Source organism: Anabrus simplex, chromosome 4 (assembly GCF_040414725.1).
Source record: "Anabrus simplex isolate iqAnaSimp1 chromosome 4, ASM4041472v1, whole genome shotgun sequence".
In the NCBI taxonomy this organism is placed as follows: domain Eukaryota; kingdom Metazoa; phylum Arthropoda; class Insecta; order Orthoptera; family Tettigoniidae; genus Anabrus; species Anabrus simplex.
Window position 1 is genome coordinate 57,156,479 of NC_090268.1, and position 20,007 is coordinate 57,176,485.

The 20,007-nt window shown below is 38.9% G+C and overlaps 1 protein-coding gene across 2 annotated transcripts in view; it reads left to right on the top strand.

Annotated features, from left to right (window-relative positions):
- The window catches only part of gwl (serine/threonine-protein kinase greatwall), a 221,217-nt gene that overhangs the window by 4,336 nt on the left and 196,874 nt on the right, over window positions 1-20,007 (top strand). The window contains exon 2 of one of the 2 annotated variants that reach the window (XM_067146201.2): window positions 9,373-9,549. The exons of the other annotated variant lie outside the window; for it this stretch is intronic. The gene's annotated coding sequence lies outside the window, so the exon portion shown is untranslated. The remainder of the gene's footprint in view (window positions 1-9,372; window positions 9,550-20,007) is intronic. 2 annotated transcript variants of the gene reach the window in all.

A 20,007-nucleotide genomic window follows, 5' to 3' on the forward strand; every position in this document is an offset into this window, starting at 1 on the left:
TGCTTCTTAATTTCTTTTATTGCATCCTGTGTGAAGATGTTAAACAGCAGAGGGCTTAGTGGGTCCCCCTGTAATACCCCATTTGTCTGCCGAATCCATCTTGATGTGCAGAGATTGTCGCTTATTTGGATATAGTTCTCCGCAAGTATGTTGGCAACTAGTCTAGTGACAAGGTGTATCAATGGCACATCATCTTCTAAAGATAGTGAATTTGACTTTTTCTATCTTATGAAAATCTCTTTTTTTTGTGTGTGTTGTTGACAGATTTGTTTCCCCCTGTGGATGGGGACAGTAGAATAACACCCATGATATCCCTTGCCTGTCGTAAGAGGCGACTAAGAGGGGCTCCCGCATTGGTTCCACTTACTTGTGCCAGGCTCCTCACTTTCATCTATCTTATCCGACCTCCCTTGGTCAACTCGTGTTCTTTTCCGACCCCAACGCTATTAGGTTTGTGAGGGCTAGGGAGTCTTTCATTTCCATGCCCTTCATGGCCCTTGTCTTCCTTTGGCCGATATCTTCATTTTTCGAAGTATCGGATCCCTTCCATTTTTTCCCCTCTGATTAATGTTATATCGAGGCTGGTTGCCTAGTTGTACCTCCTCTTAAAACTATAATCACCACCACCACTACCTTGACAGATGTGTTCATATGACTTTAAGACTGTAGCTGATAACTGGCATGATTTTGAGCAATTTCAATGCTGTATCCTATTATATCTTGTCAGGCATGAGAGCTCAAGATGCTTTCTTATTTGATTCGGAAATACAATGCCACTTGTGTGGAATGTAGGTAATGTCCAGGTATTTAAAGTGATTCACGTACTGTACATTCCTCCCATTTATGGTGAGGTCTTCCCTTCCTGAATATCATCATGGATTTGTCCTCATTCAGACGGAGATCAGTAGGCTTATCTTCTGTCCATGTGACTCGACAGTTGCTAGCTAGTTGCATTCGTTCATGTGATATGGAAACCAAATCTGTGTCATCGGCGTATGCATACAAACTTATAGTACGCGCACCTTTTCTTGAGCCCTGGTTCCCATTCGTTACTATGGAGATCCGGGCTCAAGAAAAGGTGCGCGTACTATACTTTGTTTGTAACTGCCTGTACAATATCTAGGCCTAATATGGCTATTTTAAATAGGAGTGGGCATATAGGATCACCTTGTGGCCTTGTCTGTGTTATCTGGCTTGATTTATTTAATAATATTATACAGAAGATGATGATTATGATGATGAAGTTTTGGGAGCAAAAGAAGAAGCTGAAAAGCTGACTGTTTAGGCTTTAATGTATATGACTGATTAAAGTGCTCCAATGGGGGCGTAAACTATGTAAAAGAATAAAAATATAAAGAAAGAAATGTGCAAGATGTGCATTATGTTTGTTTAGTATAGTCACACAATGATTTTGATCTCTTTTTGCAAAACTTCAAGTGGTATCTTCCACAACTCTCACCACACAGTTCACAGACACACAAATCGCACAGTTATTGATGTAGACTGCATGATGGAAACCATGACATGCAAACCTGGTGACCACATGTCTCAACTCGTAGTTAGACTGAGTCAACTCCCTTTTCATCATCGCGTCAGTGCTGGAAAATTCCCACAAAATATACAGTCTTTTTGTTCTCGTCTTAATGTTTGCTGAAAGGCAGTCGTTGAAGGTACGAGAATTTTGTTTCTGATCTCTTGTATTAGTTTTCTTGTGCTAGTATGTATACAAGTCTTGATTGAGTGAATTTTGATGCACTTTCTCTAGGGCTTCTAGGTAAATGGTCCTATATAAGCTTAAGTTCTATTCCATCTGTTAAAACTGGCATTATTTTTGCTTGGAATAGTTTCATTGCGGTGTTCAAGGATAATTTATCTGGATTTTGGATGTCTTTCATGGCTCTAATCACTGCTGTTGCTTTCTCTTTAACATGTATAGAGAAGCTGGTCTGGGTTGTTTGGAGGGTAATGCCCAGATATTTGAACTGATTTACAGTTGCTAATCCCCCCTCCAAGTATAACTGGTCTTTTGATGCATTCTTTCCTCCTTTCCGGAATGCCATTTGAACTGTCTTCTTAGTGTTACAATTAAGAGATGAAAGTATATGATTTTCCACCTGTTCAATACAAATTCAAATGTGATATACATTGCAATGTCACATTTTATTCATAAATATTAGGGACCGGTTTCGGCATATTTATGCCATCAGCCTAAAGTTAGATAAACAAGGACACAAGTAAATTACATACATGTCAATACACAAACTTTCTACCAGATTGGCAATTCATAATAGCGTTGATATGTACAAAATTTCGAATGTATAAAAACTCTCATATATACATCTTATAAAATTCACGATAAAGGTAAAATTGATCTATTTACAGTTCTGTGATATCTATTACCTGGTATGTTTTTTGTTACAATTGTGTGTAAAATAACAACAGACTTCTTTTAAAATATTTCTGTCTGAACAGCTTATACACCTAATAAAATTTGGGGTATTGACATTCCTATAGTATTAAAAATTTTAGATGTTGAATACGGATTAGTTATGAAGTTTTTAACTTCTTAGTGTTAATTGTGAATTTATTTTCTATAGCCCATTCCGAGAGTGTATTGAGTGCATCTTCCTCCTATGATGATGTCATTAGCATACATGTATATCACGACTTTCGTATCCTTCTCGTGGATTCACAATTAAGTATTTATTTATTTTCCACTTAGTCGATACAATGATTGCTTAAGGCAATTTTTAATGGTCAGAAGTGGTACATGTTTCGTATATTATCAACATCTTCAGTCACATAACACTGTTTAGATGAAAAATATATAAATTGACAAAGTAATGCTTTAGAGGAAGTGTCAATCTTATGTTAATTTTAAGGACACTTCCTCTAAAGCATTACTTTGTCAATTTATATATTTTTCATCTAAACAGTGTTATGTGGCTGAAGATGTTGATAATATATGAAACATGTACCACTTTTGACCATTAAAAATTGCCTTAAGCAATCATTGTATCGACTAGATGGAAAATAAATAAATACTTAATTGTGAATCTATTGAAGTGCGATACGGACCATGAAGCTGATTTTATGTAATCCTTCTCATGGATGATTCTTGTCACATCGGATGTTGTGATATCAAATAATATAGGACTCATGGGGTCCCCCTCTGGTACTTTGTTAATTTGGGTTATGTCACTGGATGTAGTGACGCCATCGTCTATGATCTCTCTTGTGTCGGAATGTTTCTTATTACTATGGCCAGGTAGTTTCCTTTCTTGTTAAGCGCTCTAATTTCGTGATAAGTACTTCTCTGTCCAGCAAGTTGAAAGCTTTATTAAAGTCTATGAATACTGAAAAGATTTTTTTGTTTTTCCATCCTTAAGGTATCGTTGATGTCATTCAGCAGACTCTTTACTGCATGGAGTGTTGATCTACCCTTTTGAAAGCCATATTTAGAGTCTGGGATAGAGTTTCGAAGCAGATTGGTCAGTCTGATTACATAGGATTTTAGTGAACACTTTAAAGACATCGTTCTCTGTGGCGATTCCTCTATAAGAATTTGGGTCATGTATATTTCCTTTCCCTTTGTATAGTATTTTGATTTTGGAATACCTCCAGCACTGTGGTATATCTCTTTTTTCTAAACATTTGTTGAACATGTTCATCTGTTCAAGTGAATATTTCAAGTGTTCGTTTAATATACTGTTGAGGCCATGAGCTTTCTTCCTTTTGGATTCTAGTATTATATTTGCAACTTCTTTCTTAGTGATAGGTTGGTAGTTTGATTCATAGGTTTCAACTACTTTGCTATTTGTACTGAGGTTTCTGTAATTTGGTGGAATGGAATGGCGTATGGCTTTTAGTGCCGGGAGTGTCCGAGGACATGTTCGGCTCGCCAGGTGCAGGTCTTTTGATTTGACGCCTGTAGGCGACCTGCGCATCATGATGAGGATGAAATGATGATGAAGACGACACATACACCCAGCCCCCATGCCAGCGAAATTAACCAGTGATGGTTAAAGTTCCCAACCCTGCCGGGAATCGAACCCAGGACCCCTGTGACCAAAGGCCAGCATGCTAACCATTTAGCCATGGAGCCGGACAATGACCTTGATAATGTTGTGAGATGGACAGTAGGCAATGGTATGATGATAAACGGCGTTAAAAGTCAGGTTGTGAGTTTCACAAATAGGAAAAGTCCTCTCAGTTTTAATTTCTGCCGTTGATGGGGTGAAAGTTCCTTTTGGGGATTATTATTATTTTTTTTAAATTATATTTTTTTGCTATTGGCTTTACGTCGCACCGACACAGATAGGTCTTACAGCGGCGATGGGACAGGAAAGGGCTAGGACTGGGAAGGAAGCGGCCGTGGCCTTAATTAAGGTACAGCCCCAGCATTTGCCTGGTGTGAAAATGGGAAACCACGGAAAACCATTTTCAGGGCTGCCGACAGTGGGGTTCGAACCCACTATCTCCCAAATACTGGATACTGGCCGCACTTAAGCGACTTCAGCTATCGAGCTCGGTGGGGATCATTGTAAGTACCTAGGTGTTAATATAAGGAAAGATCTTCATTGGAGTAATCACATAAATATGATTGTAAATAAAGAGTACAGATCTCTGCACATGGTTATGGGGGTACTTAGGGGTTGTAGTAAGGATGTAAAGGAGAGGGCATATAAGTCTCTGGTAAGACCCCAACTAGAGTATGGTTCAAGATAGCAGCACGTGAGACGGTAAAGTTGCTTTTGCTACACCCTGTTTAAATTGCAAGTTAATTAGCTGAATTTACTTATCCATGTGGACGAAGTTATACATTTAAGTGCCGCCTTCTTGAAAAAGTAACCACTATGTCTGTGAAGCAAGTAGCAAAGAAAATATCCGCTTTCAAAGATTGCACGAAAGACTTTCAAGCTCGCCTAGATGCTGCAGTCAGTGCCGCCAACCTACCAAACGTGCTCCAAGCGCTTGGCGGCGAGTTCCAGGCATTCAAGAAACAGGCCAACGAAAATATCTTCAAGCTTAAATGGGAGTTGAAGGGTCTGGTAGATCAGCTTCAGAGACAAGACGACGTATTGGATGAGATTGAAATAATAACAATAAGTTATTTTATTAATTTGACCACTTAATCAATACAATAAATCTTGTCTTTGTTGAATTACATTGACATGTTAATTAAAATGGTACATGTTTTGCCATACATATAGGCATCATCAGCCTTGAGTTTAACCTTGAAATCAGGCACCTGATTTACATATAAATAAAATAAAATAAATTTATAAAAAGCCTTGAAGAGATTTGAGAGAAAATTAACATATGGTAAAAGACTAGTACAATGTTGGTTTTAAAGACTTGGCTGTGAGTGAGAAGTTTACATTTGGTGAAAGTATTTGCAATAGTGACATTGGAAGACTACTATTATAAGTAAAATGAATAAAGCAACAGTTTGTTATAGACAAGTGGTAAAAATTGCTATAAAATGATGTTGACCGACTAGCGGTTAGAACTAGATAATAATGAGAATAACGGTCAAAATCGTATTTTTAAACATATAATGTTGAATAAAATAATGTTGAAAGATGGTCAAGTGATGTGTAATTATTTGTTTACGTAAGATAAAAGTAAGTCAATAGCATATGGTGATGTTGTGGTTCACTTTGATGAAGTACGAGGTTGTAGTTGAAGGTTAATATATAATGTTGATATTGGACCTCTATGGACGATCTCATTTGATATGATGTTATAAGGTTGTTAAGACATGTAGGTTTGTTGACATGCGGGTTGAAAAGGCAATGTGACAGTTGAATGTAGCTGACGTGTTGAATGTTGGATCAAAAGTAGAATCATTTGACGATGGTTTGATAAACCTACAGCTATAACACACGTAGTAGAGCTCTACAGTCGTCAACCACTTTTAACTCATAACATAACAAGTTACACTCACAAGTGTGAGAAAAATCATCCTTAATCAGGCAAGGGATTTTATGGGGACTGCAGATATGCTGGACTCAAGATGCACGCATTTGTGTTTTAAGAGAAGATGGAAGCAAAACTCAAATATGCGCAATGGCATAGTGAAAAACATTGCAGGGAGTAGGATGAACACACAAAATTAGAGAAAGAAATTGTGTGTGTTAGTTTATATCTGTGTGTGTGTGCTTGTGAAAGTTAGTGAATCTACTCACCAGGTTGCTTGGGTAAGCTCATTTTACATTTTACTTAATTTGTTCTACTGCATGTTTCATATGTTTCCTGACCAGTACAATGGTAATACCATTGACCTTCAGTATTCAGTTGGCAAATTTTAATACCATGTCCAAGCTTTCGAGTCAATTGGCTCTTAAAAGAGCCGTTGAGTGGATTATTTTGTACAGTTTGCATATTTGCTGGGAGATCTTTAGAAGATAGGTCCAGCAGCCAGTGTTGTTGCTTCCGTAGCACCACCCAGGAGTCACGTCTAGGGCTTTTTAAGGTTTAAACTACGGACGTGAAGCAACAGTATACCCCTATTGACCTACATTCCTCTCCACAGCCTTCACCTTCGTCCCTACCATCTTGAACAGGACTTGTGTTGCAAGAGCAGCTCAGTAGCCACCTGCGGTCGTTACATTGTTGCCACCTAAATGGCCAGTGATTAGCTCATATGGAAGAGGTACAGGTTATTTTTGAAGTAAACAATGTACATATTATTGGAATCAGTGAAAGCTGGATGCGTAACGACTTGCCGTGATCGGCAGCTAATCTTGCAAGATACTCAATATTACGCCATGACCATATTGACAAAATAGGTGGTGGGCTTCTACTTTATTACAGAAATGACCTAAAATGTAAGATAATTTCCACTTCTGACCCAAGACTTACACTGCGACCGGAATTTATGTTTGTAGAATTAGATTGCCATAAAAAGATTTTAATAGGGATTGTATACAAAGCCACCTAAAATAAGACAGACTGATGGTTTTGAGGGAAGGCCTAAAATGTAATTTTCAAATATTTATATTATTAGTTTGCCCTCGCTGGCGAGATGTAGTGATTACAGTGCGCTATGTCTTCTGGTATGGGCTAGAGCAGTTTGTTACTTTCATTGACCTGTCTCAGTCTCATCCTTGGCTTTGACAATATGAAAGTGACCAAGGTATGAGCGATGCTAATAATACCATTCCTTATGCAGCCAGTCCATGTTATGATTGGTGTGACAATATCGCCCATAGGGTTGGTTGGTTGGTGAATGCATTTCAGTGGACTTGGCAGAATGATATGCAATAGCAACTTTTGGCTTGGTGAGGAAAGCAAGGGGAAACTACCTCACTCCTCATTTCCCTTGTATGCCTCTTCAGTGATGCCTAGGCTGTCTATGATAGCCTTTGGTGGAGCTGTTGAGGATCAGACCAGCCTTCGGGCTGAATACCCAACATACATACATGCGTACATACATTTATTTATTTATTTATTTTGGCAGGAAATAGCTGGGGAGTTAGAAAACTTTCTTCTTTAGCATGTCATTCCTCTGGTTCATACATTTTCTGATACTGTACTTCTGGTACGTAACTCACTATCGATAAATACTGCATAACTTATGTTATATAGAATATGTCATACATTGTTACCGTACTGGCTTTGATAACACAAATATTCATGAATTTGTATTTTTGCTTGCCAAGTCCATATCAATGCCGTGCCACGAGAAAGTGGGTTAACAGAATTTAATAAAACTCAGTATACAGAGTCGGGGAATAAAAAACTACAGTCAAAGTTATAAACAATTTTATTCCCCCTGTATGAAATTGTAGTTTAGGGGAAGGTGCCTAAAATTTAATTTTTAAATGCCTATCGAAGAGTACTACATAACAAAAGTTATAGAGAGTACAATTTCCGACAATTTATGTTTTATTCAATTTTACTGTATCGACTATGATAAGAGTGGTATTTCAGAGTTGGAAGAAAATTAAATGTGAAGGCCTACAATATTGAAAGCACATAACATTGATCAACAATAACATTACATTGACCATTGTTTGTGGTGATGTTCTTTGTCTCTTATGCTGCCTCTCAACTCCGATAGATGAGATTACTGCTGCATACCGACTATTAACAGCCTGACTGAATATTGGCGCGAAATAGCTGGGGAGTTAGAAAACTTTCTTCTTTAGCATGCCATTCCTCTGGTTCATACATTTTCTGATACCGCACTGCTGGTACGCAACTCACAGGTTCATCATAATATTCCAGCTATTCGATCCCTACTCTGTCGCGCTGTTTTGAATGAGCAGTGGGCACTCTTAAGGCAGAGGCTCACTTAGTAGTAGTAGTGTATGACCTGGTCTAGAATTACAATTTTGGCATTTTCCAAATTGTAGCACCACAATTCACTAAATAACTCAAAATTCAACCCTGAAAAGAGGCGTTTCTTAAAAAGAGCTTCTTCTTCACTTTTATTCAATTCTACATTCATTTTATTCAAAATTAGCAGTGAAGAGGGAGTTTCTCCTCTGGCTTGGAGGAAAAAATTGCAAGTCAGATAGATTTTTCCGTCGTCAGTGTAGTGAATTGAGATTTTCCGACTCATCGGGTACTCCTAGGAAACAGGTTAGTAAAAGGGCATAGTTTTTGCCCTGGGACTCTCCACTATTCAACCCCCCTACCCCCGAAAAAAGACTAAGTGTTCAAGGATCACGACTGTCTGCGGCCTGGTCATTCCAGCTCTGGAACTTTGGACAGTTAGATCAGTAGTGTAGTACTGTTCGTTAAAAGTGAGAAAATGTGTGGGATTTTATTTGATCGAGTATTTCATGTGAAATCATTGTTTTTACTCGCCCATTCCTACTGATATCATTGTAATGACATATGTTCATTTCAGTTGGGAAAACCACTAAGACAGTCTTTCAGTCTTTCTGAGGATGTAAAAAGGCAGGTGGGGAGTTAGTATCTGCCATTATAATGGAAACTCCCCAACCTGTTTGTGACTGATGGTAGGGAAGCAGGCCTACCATTACAATGAAAATTCCCTAACGCAGTCTTCATATGATAAAAGACGTTTGGTAATTCCTCCGTCACGTTTCTGGGGTAACGTTAAGAGCTATGCAATTTAATACAGTCTTGCTCACAACTTGTACTGTGCCTAACCTACAATTCTGTATACAATGTAGAATTCCGTAGTGAAGCATGGGTGCATCAGCTAGTATTAAATAAAAATGTGAAACTAGAAGCTAGATAATTAACATTGTAAAGCTAAAACTAGTCTACAAAGTAATTTAAAATATGGACAACACTAAATTAAAACTGTGATAACATAATAGATTAAAAACTATCTCAACGTCAGTCTAAAACCATTTATCTGAAACTAAAACTAGATCTTCATCTTTCCAGAATGTGTGTGGAACGTGTATATTCTCGAATATGTAATTCCAAGATTGTCACAAAAGATCTTGCCCGAAGTTAAGGTTCGTGTGTTCAAACTGAGTAAAGATGATAGCATTTGTGCAAGAATATATTCTGCGTGAGTTGTGAAATACGTAGTTGGTGCTGTCGTAAATGATATAATGGGTGAGTATGCTAAATTTGTCAATAGAGACAGCTATAAAATAAGACGTTAGCTGGAACTGCTGTTAAGACTACCATAAAGGTGAACTGTAGGTAACAGTGTAGTCACATTGGATGTAAGGCTCTTTGTACAGAATACTTGAAAGTTGAATGGAGCGTCATTTCTCTGGAATGAAACGAAAAGGAAACATTTTTAAACCCCTGGAAGAGCTAAAGGATCCCCTATTTGGCTGGTCTAGAACTGATACTTAGGCCTACATGTAAATCTAGATGTTATACACGTCCTTCCGTTACAGCAGTGTTTGCTTGTCTGTTGGCCCTACTCCTGGTGTTATATCCATGTGGCAGAGGCGGTGGGGAACATGGAGGCGAAGAGGGGGTAGGTGGAACTTTATGCGTCAGAGCTGTTCAGGGAGGGGAGCTACTATGATTGTCAGGAGTGGTTCTGATATTTGGAGAGCTGGAGGGAGTCTTTGAACATATAGAATGAAATATACGAGGGGACTTCTCTTTACTTGATCTAACCATATTCAATAACTCGGGTGTCAACTCATCCAGGGTGCTCAGAGCAGTTTTTTTCTTTTGCTAGTTGCTTTACATCGCCCCGACACAGATAGGTCTTATGGTGACGGTGGGATAGGAAAGGCCTAGGAGTGGGAAGGAAGCGGCTGTGGCCTTAATTAAGGTGTAGCCCCAGCATTTGCCTGGTGTGAAAATGGGAAACCACAGAAAACCATCTTCAGGACTACTGACAGTGGGGTTAGAACCCATTATCTCCCGGATGCAAGCTCACAACTGCGTGCCCCGAACTGCATGGCCAACTCGCCTGGTCATTGCAGTGTGGAAGGATGACAAGATACCTACTGATTGGTGCAAGGGTGTCATTATCCCCCTGTTCACGAAAAGAAATTGCCAAAAATGCTCCAACTACCGGGGAATAACTGTAGTTTCTCATGGGCTTAAGATTCTTGAGAAAATCAAAGAGAGCAAATTGCGAGTAATCTTAGAGACACAGAAGAGGAACAATATGGCTTCAGGCCTAATAGGTCCACAACAGACCTAATCTTCAGTGGCCTTACATTAATGGAGAAATACTGGGGGGGGGGGAAAACAAAACAAAGATCTGTTTATGGTTTTCCTTGATATTGAGAAGGCGTATGACAGCATTGTCAGAGAGAAGAAATGGGAATGTCTGAGAAAAAAGGAATGTACCAGAGGGAATGGTGAGGAAAGTTCAGATGCTATATGAGCACTATACTAGCTGTGTGCATTTGGGTGACTGACATTCATCCTGGTTCCAGACCAAAAGTGGAGTCGAGCAAGGCAGTACATTATCCCCATTATTGTTTATCGCCATCGTGGATGACATAATGAACATCAAGAAAACCTCTGGTGAACTGAATGCAGTGGATTTCGCTGATGACGTTATGATCTGGGAAGAAACTAAGGGAACAAGTCCAGTTGAGACTCAGTGAATGGAATGTTAAGTCCCAGGAATTCAGTCTCAAGATAAGCGAACCCAAAACAGTAGGGATGGTAATAAACAGAGAGGGACAAGCAGCGAACATCATGCTAGAAAGCCATCCACTGGAGAGTGTGGAAAAATTTACATACCTCGACAGTGTAATATCTCGAAATACACTAGCCACAAAGAAGGTGGTAAATAGTGCTGAAGAGCTCTCAGTTTTACCGGCAATTACAAACACTCCTCTGGGATCGCAAAGTACCAACAAAATCAAAGCTGGTGATGTTCAATCAGTACTTCATACCAATCTTAACCTATGGTATCGAAACCTGCACTCTCACTAAGAAGGACTCCTCAAGGTTGTATGCATCTGAGATGAAGTTCATGAGGTCCATAATTCAGAAAACAAAACTGGACAAGTTAAGGAATGACATGGTTAGACAGGAAGCTGGGATTGAGACCATTGTTAGATTGGGTCAGCATGTCAAGATTGAGGTGTTGGGCATGAAATGAGGGTGGATCCAACAAGGACAGCTTATGTTAACTTGGTGACACGTGACAAGAAAACAGATGGTGGGAAGGCCAAGAATGCACTGGATGGTCATAGTAAAGATGGACATCGCAGATTGGGGAAAGACACTGGAGGATGTCATTAATAATGTATCTCAATACGACAGAGTAGACGAGGCTCGCCAACAGTACCTGGGAAACTGGAACTGTAAAATGATGATGATTATGCTCATAACAGTCCATCCATCAACTGTTAAGTCCTGAGTTTTGACTCTTGAACCTTGTCTTGTTGATATTTACATCTCATCCAGACAAGGATCCTTGGCCCCTTTTGGAGGTCTGTGTGGAGTCCAAACATTCAGCTTGATTTCCTCCCAAAGAAAACCAAGTCTGATCATTATCTGGTTAAGCCACTGTTAGGTATCCCCTTTTACACAGGTAATCCAAAGGATCCCCTGTGAGAATTTGAATTTGATGAGCTGTGATGGTACTGCTTAGGAAGATTAGTATCCACTGCCTCAAGTATTTTGGTTTGAATGAGGTCTGCTTGTTCTTGAGTCGTAATTTTGGCATCTGTTTATCACTGCCACTGTCTTTGTAGGTAACGGTCTGCATCTGATGGCTCCTGTTTTTCTTAGGATGATTGTGTGTAGATGGTGTATGGTGTGCTGAGTCAGAGTGAGGTCGTTTGGTCATTCCAACTGATAGTGCAATAGCTTCTGGAGATTAAGGCTTTCGAGATGGCTTCTCTTTCATCCAGGTTCCTGTGCTCATCCTCCTCTGTCAAGTCAGTTTCTTCCTTTGCGCACCGGAGATTCTTTTGAGTCTTGATTCAGCCATAGCCTTCTCTTTCCTTGCAACCTCTCCGAAAGCGACTGTAGTTACCTTCATTTTGGAGTTTTCTGTTGACAGATCTGTGGATGAAGCCACTCCTTGTAAAGTTGAGCTCGCGTTTACATTTTCTTCATGTTCGGGAGTTGCCGGTTTTGCTATGACGTTACATATATAGAAAGATAAGAACACGTCATAGGATAACCGGAATGACTGGTCAACATTGGAAGAAGGAGCATAGATAAGGAGACAAGGACAAACATGAAAGGACAAGGATAATCTCAAAGTCTTCATACACTGCTGTTTTCACATAGATAGGTTGTCTTCTCATCAATTCCAGTTGTTCCCCATATACAGTTCTTCTCAGTCCCTGATGAGCTCATTTCTGTTTCCCAGCTTCATCTGGAGGGCAGGCTTTAGCACCCATTGAGGGGCCCTCCATCTTCAGTCTTGATGTGGGAAGTGTGATAAGAGGAAAACCTGATAAATGCCAAAAGGGGAAGAAAGAAAATGATAAAAATGTATACAGTAGATAAAAAACTAAGAACGCAGGAAAAACACTAGGACCCAGTAGCTCAATATAAGTAGTAATGAAAAGTAATACAAAAGTGTCAAATCATTGTCTTTTTCTTCAGCGTTTGTCCCTCCTTGTGGCAGGGTCTGGTACATGGATTCATTGTCTCCATTTAGTTCTGTCCTGGTTCATGTCAGGGCGGAGATTGATGCTCTTCATATCTTTGTGAAGAGTATCGGCCCATCGGTTTTGGTCGTCCTTTTGGTCTCCTACCGGCTACTTCTAACATATAACCCGTCTTCACGGTAGTGTCGGTGTCTGCCCTTAGTACATGTTCAAACCATCGTAAATGACTCTCGCACATTTTGTCTTGAATCGGTGCAACACCATAACTCTCCCTGCTGGATTCATTGGAGATGTGATCCAGTTTAGTGGCGCCAGCTGTCCATCTCAGCATCTTAGTCTCCATGACACCCAGTCGACGCTTTGTCTGTCATAGTTGGCCAACATTCGCAACCACAGTATGATAGATTTTTGATTTGAGATTATGTTTCATACTCCGGTCGCAAGTGATGCTGGTTGTTGTTCTCCACTTAATCTAGGCTGCGGATATCCTTGCATTGGCACCTTCCACAAGACGGCCATCATCAGTGATCGTGGAGCCAAGATACTTGAATTTTGTCACTCGTGGCTGGTTCTCACCATCTACCTGAATGGTTCCGATTGCTTGTGGATCTGACGTCATATATTCAGTCTTTTTATTTAGGCACAGGCCGTATTACGCCAGCCGGTCACTCCATTCTTGGGTTTGGCATTGCAGATCAACCTTGGTTTCTGAGGCCAACATGACATCGTCTGCGTAGGGAAATACACAATTGTCAAATCAAGTCATATATGGAAAGACAGGACATGGGGCATGAATAGGAGCACATAATAGGCTGAACACAATATGTCAACATTGGAAGAGGGAGTATTGAAAAGAAGACAAGGATAAACATGGAAAACACAAAAAGATAACGACAATCTCCGAGTCTTCATACGCTGCCGTCTTCCTGTACAGCAGGTGGGTTCTGTCTTCATCAGACCTAGTTTTTTGACATCAATTTCTTGTCAGCTTTGGCGAGCTTGTTTCTGCTCCCCAGAATCCTCTGAAGATCTGTTGAGGTGGCCCCTCAGTAAATGTTGAAGCCTGCTCTCCTGATGAAGGTGGAAAGCAAAAAAATATTCTTCTCTTTTAATAGTATGCTACAGGCTAGAGCAGTAGGATGTATGTATTAGCCTTGTTTATTGTGATATTTACTGTATGTCCGACAGTAGTGTGAGTGGACTACCTATTTTTATCCATTTTTATGACCAGTTCTATGTTATGGTTTAATTGCGTTCATGCATCACCATTTTCAGGTTTTTGTGTGAAGTATGCAACTTAATCTTCCAACTGGCAAGCCCGAATTTGAACTATTGTAGATGTTTCCTGAAGTCTTCATTGTATATTGTTGCTATGTTGGCTGTGTTCTTCCATCTCCTATGTCAGACACTAAATTAGTGACCATTATCTTGTCCTCTCCCGCCAGCATTAAATATTTCTTCCTCCTCCACATGTTGTCTCCTGATGTCTTCCTTAATCCGGTCCTTCCATCTCTTCTTCACCGAGCTCGATAGCTGCAGTCGCTTAAGTGCGGCCAGTATCCAGTAATAGGGAGATAGTGGGTTCGAACCCCACTGTCGGCAGCCCTGAAGATGGTTTTCTGTGGTTTCCCATTTCCACACCAGGCAAATGTTAGGGCTGTACCTTAATTAAGGCCACGGCCGCTTCCTTCCCATTCCTAGACCTTTCCTATCCCATTGTCTCCACAAGACATATCTGTGTCGGTGCGACGTAAAGCAAAATAGCAAAAAAGTCTTTTCTTCGCAACTTTCTATTCTGTATTCTTGTACAGGGTTCCCAGCGACCTGGAACGCCAGGGGAAGACAGGGATTGTTAGGGAATTACAAAATTATCAGGGAAAGTCAGGGAAGTCTTTTAAAAATTGGCATGTGTCGGGGAAAGTTAGGGAAGTTCACTCAAATTTGTGTGTTGGGTAATTCATACTGATGACAAACTGCAACCTGTGAATCCTTTGAAGTGAGGAAAAGTGATCAATTGGTGAAGTAACTTAAGTTGATTTTTTTTTAAAAATGTAGGCCTACATGTTTCGGGCTATGGCAGCATTAAAACAAAATGAGTTTGTTGAAATGATGAACAGTGTGTGGCAGCTCTGGCCCTACCAAGCTGTACAAGTATATTTACATCCCAACAAGGTTATCTTAACATTGCTGAGATAAATTTACTTTTGCTTGAAACAGTTTTTGTGTACAATTAACATGCTTTTCTTTTGTTTCAATCAGGTGAGTTGGCCATGCGGTTAGGGGCACGCGGCTTGAGCTTGCATCTGGAAGATAGTGGGTTCAAATTCCACTGTTGGCAGCCCTGAAGATGGTTTTCTGTGGTTTCTCATTTTCAAACCAGGCAAATGCTGGGGCTGTACCTTAATTAAGGCCATGGCCGCTTCTTTCCAACTCCTAGGCCTTTCCAATTCCATCGCCGCCACAAGACCTATGTGTGTTGTTGAGACATGAAGCCACTAGCAACAAAAAAAGATTTTTTTTTTTTTTCAGATTAGGCTTATGCATTAGATAAGATGGTAAGAAAAACAACTTTCAGCTGTTAGTGGCTGGATTCAGAACTTAATCCAGGGTTTGTAGATTGGCTCTGTGATACCGGACAATGAATTGGAAGCCTAATGTGTGCAGAAAGAAGTTTAAACTCAGCAATATCGGGCGCAAGGCAATTCATTCACATAGAACTGGACCATAGGCACTCAGCTTCAGAATATTAAATCAAGACAGCGATCATTGTCATTTTTTGTCAAACCTAACACTAGTTCAATGGAATTAAGAAGTGTAGCTACTGGTTCAACAGAAAAAAAAAGTGTAGACATTGGACATGGATCTCTTAATAATGCTGCTGTCAAACTGTGTGTTAGTTCAACAGAAACAGTAAAGACTGAGGCAGGGATAGGAAGTGGGAAGTCAGTAAAGTCAGTACACTGTGCTACTTCTTACTTTATTAAAGATGAAGTAGCCAAAGCAGAAATTTGATGGGCGTTAAAAGTTGTTGATAGTAAACACAAGAGTTCATGTGCAGATATATGTGATACATTTAAACATATGTTCCCAGATAGTGCAATTGCATCGAAATTCACCTTTGGTGAAAGTAAGTGTTCTTATGTGATTAATCATGGTATTGCACCACATTTCATTGAGTTATTAACAAACAATTTGAAAACTTGTGAGGACTATGTAGTTTCTTTTGATGGGTCACTCAATAAGGTAACACAACAAGCACAAATGGATCTGATTGTCAGATGTTTTGATATCAGCACTCATAAAGTGGTTTCTAGATATTGGAACTGTTTCTGGGTTGTGCTACTGCCCAAGTTCTGTTGCAGAGATTTAATCATGGACTGCAACCTCTTCAAAGAAAAAACGTGTTGAAGGTCTCAATGGATGGGCCTAATGTGAACTTGAGCTTTCTCAAGAAGCTGGAAGTGGAAATGGAGACAGAAAATCCTGATGGGAAAAAGTTATTGAACCTGGGAGTGTATGGTTTGCATGTCATCAATGGAGCTGTTAAAACAGGTTTAATGACTGTAAATTGGGAGCTTAACTCATTCCTGCATAACATGTATTATTTAGAATGGAAGATAGGAAACTTAAAAGGGTCCACCTTTTCAATACAAATAAATGTTATAGTTTATTTACAACATATATTTTCACTTTCGACGCTGTTTGGCGTCATCTTCAGCCAAAATGTGGGAAATAGGCTAGCATGTAGACATTTATATTACAAGGTGTTACATTAGTGTGATTAAATGAGAGAACATGAAGACGCGAAGTACAATGTCAGTTTCAAAGTGGTCATGAAGGGTGAGTCAAAATTGTATAAACATGAGATACCATAATCACTTAAACAATAAAACATATAAACATATAAACTGTAACAAAACCATGCGGAAGTACGAGATGATTGGCATTGGAGATTCAAATTATTTCAGACACTCTTCCATTGAATGTTGCCTGCCGCGAGTGTAGTACCAAACATAGGTTATATTTCAATAAACACAATCTTCTCAAAAATGCACATAGCATTATAAAATATTTGGGTTGAGATGAAATTTGGCAGTTAGGGATTGAAATCACTTATTCAATAAGCGTCAATTCAAAAAACAGCTGTAAAGGGTGAGACAAGAATTGCACAAACGTGAGTTTGGACTCGATAAATTCAAAAAACACATGAAACACACTCGAAAATGTAGGTTCTTGATGGATTTGGCACAAAAGGTCTGCGTTCAATCATTCATTGAATGGTACCGGTGCGAGTGTAGTTCAAATGTGAGTTAGGATTTAACAGCCTCTTAGAATTGCACGTGACATCTGAACTCATGGTGCGAGATGAACTTGGCAGTGAAGGTTCGAATTGTAGATATTCAGTGATGTCAAATCAAAACAGTCCATGAAGGGTGAATGCAAAAGCTATAATTCATACGAGTTAGGACTCATTAAATAATATTTTCAAATACAAATAACATATTCAACTTTTCGTGGTACACGGTGAAATTGGCAGTTAAATAATTAAAATTTGTAGGATTTCTTCGTCAGGTGCCATATAGGTCAAGCGCAGCGTGAGTATGAGACAGGGCTCAACATATCCAAACTGGTGCAAATGCATATTTGAATCCAAGTGTGAGATGAACGTGGTAGATAAAGAATCACTTTGTTGAGGGTGTAGTAAACATATTCAGCTCGACAAGAAATATAAAATTGGAATTAAGGAAGACGTTCCTCTGAGAGCTTAGAGGTTGACTGTGCCAGTATTTGTGGTGTATTGTTGCAGCGTTACGTTTTTCAAGACGAAGTCCAAATCAAGTTGTTCAATATTTTGTCCAAAAAACAGATAACACTAGAGAGAAAACTTGAAGCACTTAAAAATAAGGACAATCACAGTAACTCCCCTCCAAAACCTAACAGCAAGCCTAAACTCGCTAATGACACTCTACAACAATTCCACCCACCAACTTAGATGATGACGATATAAGAATTCTTTCGAAAGGTCCAAAGCACAACTTTCCCTGTTTCAACTCGGCCCTTACAGCCTCCAAACTCGTAGTTGAATCAGAAGTTGTTATCAGCAAAATGCCATATGACCTACAAGACGAACTCAGAATGGACGTAAAAAAATAATTAAACAAATGTTTTTTCTCAAAAAATCGCACCGCGACCCCTATCACCAAAATCAACAAAGATTCCCTTACTGAAAGAAAACAAATTCTCAATCTTAAAAAGAAAGTCAAAGACAACCAACTCATTATTACAAAGGCCGACAAAGGCAACACAACAGTCATTATGGATAAAACAGATTACATTCAAAAAACCAAAAATTTCTTAGATAATGACTCCTTTTCAATAGTTAAGAAGGACTCAACACAATTGATTCAAAGGCAATTGAAACAAATTCTAAAAAGCACATCTTTTCTCCTCACTGAGCAAGAAAAACCAAAGTTAATTACTATGAACTCAGGTCTACCAACAGCTAAAGCACTACCCAAAATCCACAAAACCGGTGTCCCTATTTGACCCATAATAAACTACAGACCAAGCACCTTATATAAATTATCTCAATTTATCCAACAATTTCTTAATAAACATTATAAATTCTCATCAAATAAATCCATCAGGAACACTGTAGAATTAGTGAACAAACTAAACAGTTTCAAACTTCAACCATATCATTCAATGCACTCCTTTGATATAGTCAACATGTATCCCAGTATAAAAACCAACTCATTATTCCCGATTATTGAAAAGAACTTACTTACTAACAACCAACTAAGTAAACTAGAAGTTCAAGACTTTATGACTATATTAAGATTACTAATTAACAATAATTATTTCACATTCGATAAGATCATTTACAAACAAGATGGTTTGGCTATGGGTTCACCAGCCTCAGGAATTTTAGCAGAGATCTACCTTGATTTCCTGGAGCACACCGCCATCGACAGTAACATCAAATTTGCTAATATCCAACTCTGGGCTAGGTATGTAGATGACACATTTATAATCCTAGATGAACGCTCCATAGACGTGCCATCCACCCTCAAAAACCTTAATAACATTGATCATGACATTAAATTTACCTTAGAATCAGAGATAAACAACTCCATCAACTTTCTAGACCTAACAATCAATAGGTACCCCTCTTCGTTCACATATATTATCTATAGAAAGCCCACTCAAATGGCCACTACTATAAGAAATGACTCACTACATCCCCAAACACACAAAGCGTCTACATATCATAGCTTAGTAGACCGAGCATTCAAGATTCTGATGTCCAGAAAAAACTTAAATAAAGAACTGAACACCATTCGCTCTATAGCAAGATTTAATGGATATAATGAAATCTTTATTGAAAGAATAATCAATAAATTCAGACACCGCCCAAAAACCACCCTAATAAAAGACAATACTAGCACTGCCACGTTTTCTACATTTAGGCCTACCTTTAATAAAGAAATTTACAACGTCCCTAACGTTCTTAAAAAACACAACGTTAAAATAGCCTTTCGTATTAACAATAGAAGCAGAGATCCTACACAACTCTTCATCAATAAATAAAAGTAGTCCTTTTTCTAAATTAGGTGTATATAGGTTTTCTTGCCAAGACTGCAAAAGTTCTTACCTAGGGCAAACAGGACGCAGTTTTAAAATCAGATATGCAGAACATGTCAATGCCATAAAACACAACCGTTTTTCTGCGGTCGGCCTATATATAAAATAATTTAAGCACAACTTTACTGAAATAAATCAAGATCTTGAGGTATTAGAAATTCTAAACAAAAGTTCTTTCCTAGACGTCACTGAAAACCTCTATATTCATTTAGACCAATATTTCAATCCAAACCTAAACTTAAATGATATCTCAGAGAAACCAAAGATCCTATTCGACTTTCTCATTGAATTTTTCAAAAACATTAATATCCCGAAAAACAGATCTGTCTTTAACATTATGCATAATACTTTGTCACGTCACACACTTTCA